We start from the raw sequence: 6,517 nt of genomic DNA on the forward strand, positions 1-6,517 counted from the left end.
AAAGGCCGTCATCACCCAAAGGGATTCCCGCGGAGTCCCCCACCGCAGTACTAACCGGGCCTTGCGCCGCTTAACTTCGGAGTTCTGATGGGATCCGGTGCATTCGACGCAGTATGAACGACGGCAACACACAATCTGCCCTCATAACCACTGATCCTATTGCGTCACACCGCCAATTCACATAACACATCGGATAACTGGTCTCAAAGGACCTCGCAGTCTGCTGCTGAATACTCTTCAGATGACGAGACATGTTTCATTGTTACCTCTAGAGCTAATCAACTTGTGTGCAAATGAGAAGGGACCGTGAAAACTCCTGTGGTCAAACGCAGACTCGAAAGACTGCTCTATGGGGTTCAAAATGCATGATGCTACTTAACTAACCCCAGTGGCGTTCCAGTGTAGTCCGTGCGCTGCGACCGTGCTCAAGAGCGCCCGTGCGGGTCCACCCTTTCTACACACTTTATGAAATCCTTGCACCATACCGGCCTGAAACAGCAGTTCTGCTTTGGTCATCCCACAGCCACGCGATCTGCAGACCGTCACTAAAATACGAATAGAGAGAGGCTTAACACATTACGGACTCACTTGTAGTCCAGCCGCTGCCTCCAGTAATTTTACGCACTAAGTAACTCGATGGGAAGTACACAGCCAAGCCACCGATTCAAGAGACTTTGGAATTCGCCACGCAAACGAAAGGCTCCTGCAGTAGCAGCCTGCCAATAGTACTCAAGAGACCCATAGTTCCCGACTTCGAGCTGGCTCATTCAGTTAAGGACAGCTGCATCTCTCTCTATTCCTGACACATAATGAGTAATCGGTCGCCACACAGTACTTGTACATAAAGGCTTAATGATTCAGTGAGGGTTGTGTCCGCAGTAGGCGCTGGCAATGAGCTTGGGGTCTCAGGTGTCGTAGGTATCTCTGGCGGGCCCCCATGCTGCTGCCGCATCAGCAGAAACGAATTCAGAGGGACGCTTAACGGAAGGCAAGTTGAGCTGACAGCTAGGGTGCATGTTCGTGCTTCGTAAAGCAGTATTTCGTTTGGCATCATTACACAGCCTTTGCTATTGTGTGTGATTACTACAGGTTCTTACCGCTACAGTACGCGAAAATTCTCCACGCGGGGCTTCGGGGCACGGCACATCTAGCAGCATTCTGCAACTGGATGTCACTAGCCAGGGATGCTGGTGCTGTTGCTATGGACTAGCTTAGATACACCCTCTAGGCGAGCAAGTGATAAACTGCCTTGCCGTCAGCACAGTTGCTACTCTTGTTGCGGCTGGTGCCGTAGGTATTTGTCCTGGATGCAGGTGAATATTCGGATGGCTTTGTTGCTTAATCGGAGGATGCTGCATTAGCTACAGCAGAAGGCGTCCTGATGGCTGGGACTCTTTGTTTAATGCAAAGTCAGGTACCCAAGCCCTTCTGACGTAAGACCTTATAACTAAACAGGTAGGATTACTCTTGCAGCAGGCCCCATTGCGCGTCTCGCCTTCCCACAGCAATTCGATGCACGTGTATGTACACGCTCCCTTTGGACACTAGCCGGAGTTCTTACGGAAAGGCTGGTGCTTGCCCTTTTCTGCGTCCACTAAGATTCGGCCAGGGTTGTACGATGTCTCCCTCCCCGCTGCTGTCTTTGCTTACTGGGGGAGCCAACGGGTTCCTGGCTTGGTCCGCCGGTCCCTGCAGGCTTGGCCGGGTAAGCAGTGATGGGAGGTCATGCTGAGCCAGATCCACTACGGTTGGCCGACTAGTGCACGTAATTGTACCTAGGCCGGAGAATTGAAAAATTTCGCCTGTACGTGATACTGCAAAGGGTTGCTGCAATCATTTGACCACATGCTCGTGGGCCCAACACCTGCTTTGGCATTGCATTGCCTGCTGGGCCATCGTAAACCATGGGCCTATTTCTAGGTCTCCAAGAAGCTTGTTTTTCCCGCGTAAAGGTCCCTTGTTACTCTTCGACACCCGCCCAGCTGCTCTGTCCTTGGGCGCACTTGCTCTTATCGGCCCGCTGAGCACTTTACATCGCTTAAGCTGCTGTCGCTGATGTTGCTATAATGGGCTGCAATGTCAGCAATTCGCAAAATGCGAGCATTGCTGCTCAGGCTGCAGTGCGGAGGCTGCTTCGCCTTAAATGCCATGAGTTCAAGTTTCAGCCGAAGGTGGCGGCGAGACGCTCATAGAAGAGGCTTCGAAGCATCGGATTGTCACCATACTCATACGATGTGCTAACGGCAGTAAAATCTAGTTCAGTCCTATGCATCGCTCGCGCCATCTTCAAATACAAGTAACGCGCCGGGGAACAGTAAAATATGTCGGTCTATTCATTAGAAATACCAGAACGCTGGACGCAGCCATTTGAGATTCCCGATAATACGCTTTTCCAGTGTTCACGCGGATCTAAGAATCGAGGCCCCTAACACTACGCAGTACAACTAATTTGATAAGCAATTCTACATACCGGCAGTTTTCCTCAAACGGCTCTTTCTTGCCACTATGATCTGCTGCACGATAATCCTTTGCTCAGTATGGACACGTTGCTTCACTAAAGCAAGAGGAGCGGACGGACGATCCTCTTCAATCCAAGAATCTAACCTGTAGCAATGAGTGCATTCCTAACTGCATTTCATTGATCACAAAAGTCTCAGAATTTACCTCGATTCTTTAGAGTATCATAGTAGATAGTTTATATCTTCACTGTCTATTTTCGCGGGATACGAGCAAGGGCCCTATTCGCTTTTCTGAGCATGGTACTAATGCAAACTCATCTGCGATAGTCAGGCGTTCTTCATCCTAGCAACACGGGCAACACGGCAAGCGTGGATATGCATAAAAAAAACTACAAGGTAATATACGCGCAAAGGGATATATGCGGCCAGTGTAAATATGCGCAAAGAATACGCCTCTTCTGTACCTGCTCGGCCCTCAGTCACCCAGCACGGGGTAGGCCTTTACAGACATACAACTTTGAAACATGCATATTTCTGTGGACCCCATAAACACCAGAAGCAATGACATGGAAAGGTGACCGAAGACAAGCTATTGAAAATGAACTGTAGAGTCTAAGCAATATGCTAATACTGGACAGCCGATCCACTTATTGTACATACAAGGAAAGCCAACTTCATGAAGCAGGTTTAATGCCATAATACTCCGAACCTTTAGATGAGCATAGTGTTGCTTTGCAGAGCATAAAGAAGTCCGACCAGAAGAGGTCCAGCTTGTAACCTGAGGTGTGGGCACAAGCCGGGCAACTAGGAACTGTTCCACGTCGTCATTAAGGACTTCAAGCGACGGGCAGTGCTGCCCAACTCATTATCGCTGCTGGTAGCCTCTCTCTTGGTCACATTTCGGTCACATAGCCCCCACGGGAAAAAATATCTTCCCCTAGGTCCTAGCGAACGAAGCTCAACGAAACGCTGCGCCAGCTGGAGACATACGATGCTATTACCGCTAGAACACCAAAACGATCTATGGCACAGCTACCACCATGCAAAGACAAATACTCCAGTGTTCTCCACGCAACACTACGTAAAGAGAAAGAATCGCCCTGTTATCCAGCGTTGCGCCTTGGGCACCCTGTCGGCTGGGTGCTACTGCAGTGTAAGCATAAGGGCCCGTTATCAAGGGAAAAGATATGAGTCAAGTTGCTAACTTCGTCCAAAGGGTGTTCTTCAAGTCTCATTGTGTGCAAGAACCAACAGCTTTAGCTCTCTGGATGCCTACTGCTCTTGCTAGCGCAATGGCTTCGGTATCAGCAGCTAGGCCATCCGAATGCTAGCTTGCCCCCAGCAACAAAAGTTTGACTACTGCATCAGCCTCAACAAGAGTCGCAAGTGCGCTGACAAACATGCACTAACTTGCTTGCTCGCCACAGCTTTATTCAAACCTGGCTCGTGGTGAGAAAAGCATTTTTATGTGGCCTGCCTCGAAGCTCCACATCAAGAGTAGCAGGGTACTGCAATGGCAAGGGCTCAGAACCTCCAACCACAGGAAGAATTCCATGATAAAGTGAACGCTGTCAGGATTTATAATGCCATTGAAATTCTGCGTGTCGCATGGACGGTGTCCGTATCCCACTTGTTGCGTTTTTGATCGAATTGAGGAAGGGACGACCAGGAGTTCCTTACGGGCCCCCTCAGTCCCTGCGTATGAAAGACTAAAACATCTAAAGAGTCCTGCTGAACGAAGGACACAATAGGCTTAGAGCTGGAGCGTGGACGCATGATTTGTTAAGTAGTGGGTTTGCTGGGCACATTCATTTTTCTTGTGCATCGATGTGTACAATTTTCAAAGAGAGAGGCCTGCTTGTGAAGGGACATCCGAAAGCTCCCCCACTGTAAGCCAAGAAGACCAGCTTGGCTCACTGGTAAATCATCAGTATGATTTGCTTACACTCGTGCAGCCTGAGTGCCGCTCCATAACGCAGCAACGGAGACTTCGAGATTTGTCAAGGCTGCCTCTGAAGTTCCCGTATTTAAAACGCCAAAAACTCCAACACTTAATGTAACTTGAGAAGCAAGTGGAGCAATGGCATCAAAAAAGCATATAGTTTAAAGCGTGAGCGTCTAATCCTTACTGAGTTTGACTTTGCAGTTTCAATACTGATGCCCATGTCCACATGCACAAGTGGAAGGCCACAAGCCTAGAGGCAGTTCACCTATTTAATCCTGATAAAATGCATCTGTAGGACAACAATCAATACAACTAGGCCTTGAAAACTTGACTATCTCCAATTTACTGTTGCCGTGGGGTAGGCTCTGGGGCGTGCGTGTTTAAAAGAAATAGACGGCTGTAAAGCTGTTGACTTGTTGATTGGAAAACCTGAGCATTCCTGTAACGCCCCAACACAAATTGGCTTTTTGGTCTCCACTCAACACATTTATATAAACAATAACGTTCATCAAAGCCAAATATTACCTACTCAGCTTTTATTGTGGATTTGCTTGCTGAGTTGTTCGCCAGCAAAGCCATCGAGTGCAGACACCAACTTTACCACGCATACGTAGGGATATCAAATTCTGAACTGAGCGGATAGCGAGTACTTCTACAGGCGGCATTCAGTGACTTCCCGCAATATTGTGTTGAAGACTAACTGTTTGCTCGCTTCAACGCTAGATCAAAACTTTGCGAGGCGTATCTGTAGAATCGTTATCGCAGCAAAGTGCTTTTCCGACTATTATGATGAATGGGCTCTTTGTAACTCTGCTGTGCATGGACCATGTGCCTGACTTTGAAGGGTTTCACGGGGTTGGTGTGGCTTGCCTGGATTTTGTGTGACCGGATGGGCACGCCCTGACTATTTAGGAAACGTGCATTTGCCGTAAAATACGGCTTGTCTGCCAACCACTGTACATTTATTGCAGTGGAAGTACACCTTTAGACAGTTTTGCAAGAGGTTGAGCACACTCAACTACCCTACTTGCATCTAACTATAACTTCGCAAGGAATTGAGTAATTGGCTTGTTGACCTGAATACCTTTTCCTAATGGGCTAGCAGTACTCTGCGAAGTATAAAAGACAAAACTTTCGGTGAGCGTGCGCTATATGGGATGTACAGCTAGATCTAAGATGCATTGGAGTGCTTAGAGGCCGCAGCTTGCGTCTCACAGGCATCCGTCCTTTTTGTGTTGGAACCTTGAAGGGCACAGGCAAGGAAGGTGGCAGTTTCTAAACAGGATTCACCTAAAAGCTCAGAATCAAAAGAAAGCCAGTGGCCTTACTTCGCTTAATGAGGCCTTAAGCTGAGCTTTGCTTGTGCTTACACCGTATGGTTCAATGCAGCTCTTCCATGCTCATCTACCGGCCGTGTGCAGTGAGCTACTACGCTTTCTTGGAGACGTCCCCCTGGGTCTTCTAAATTGTTCGGATAAAAAAACTTTTCTCCCTTCAGCAACGGTCTGGAAAAGAACCCCGCAAACTTAGGACATTGGCGGTGGTACAACATCCGTGAATGTGGCAGAGCGGGCATCCAGGCTAAAGTGAACGCAGTACCTCGACTGCTGGAGGCATGGCTTGCCAGTTGGCAACAGTTGTTGGATGTTTTGATGTCGCCACACTGATCAGAACGATATGGGGACGCCAAGGTTTGGCAAGTACTTAAATTTTTCACTAAGGCAAGCCGCACCCCCGACTGGGACCATGCTTATTGGACAGCCACTTTAATGACTGCTTCGCGAGGTCCTCGTCGCTGCATAACTGTAGTGGCCTGCTTTGGCCTTCTCGTATTTTTGACAGAGCTAGTTTATTTCACTAATCAATAAGTAAGGACCTTTATAACGTCTTCAACACTGGAACTCCCTCCTAACAGACAACTTCTTCGTGAATAACGTTCCATAAGCTTGCACCTTATCACTGGAATTCAATTCGTCCATTTTTTAGCCAGCCCCTCCTTTGACTGCTTTTCTAAAGAAAATGGTCTCCATGACCAGAACACAGGGGGCCGATGCCGCATCGAGGGTGTACAGGTGTCGCCTTACGAACTCGCTAGGACTGACGCTACCCACGT

General features: G+C 48.5%; 1 non-coding gene across 1 annotated transcript; it reads right to left on the bottom strand.

The window, feature by feature from the left end:
• Positions 1-3: 3 nt before the first annotated feature.
• Positions 4-125, bottom strand: LOC113146445. Its single transcript, XR_003297348.1, has one exon. It is a non-coding gene; the product is annotated as a 5S ribosomal RNA (ribosomal RNA).
• Between the last annotated feature and the right edge of the window lie 6,392 nt (positions 126-6,517).

The sequence above is a fragment of the Cyclospora cayetanensis genome, unplaced genomic scaffold (assembly GCF_002999335.1).
Source record: "Cyclospora cayetanensis isolate NF1_C8 unplaced genomic scaffold, CcayRef3 CcayRef3_contig_307, whole genome shotgun sequence".
Taxonomy (NCBI): domain Eukaryota; phylum Apicomplexa; class Conoidasida; order Eucoccidiorida; family Eimeriidae; genus Cyclospora; species Cyclospora cayetanensis.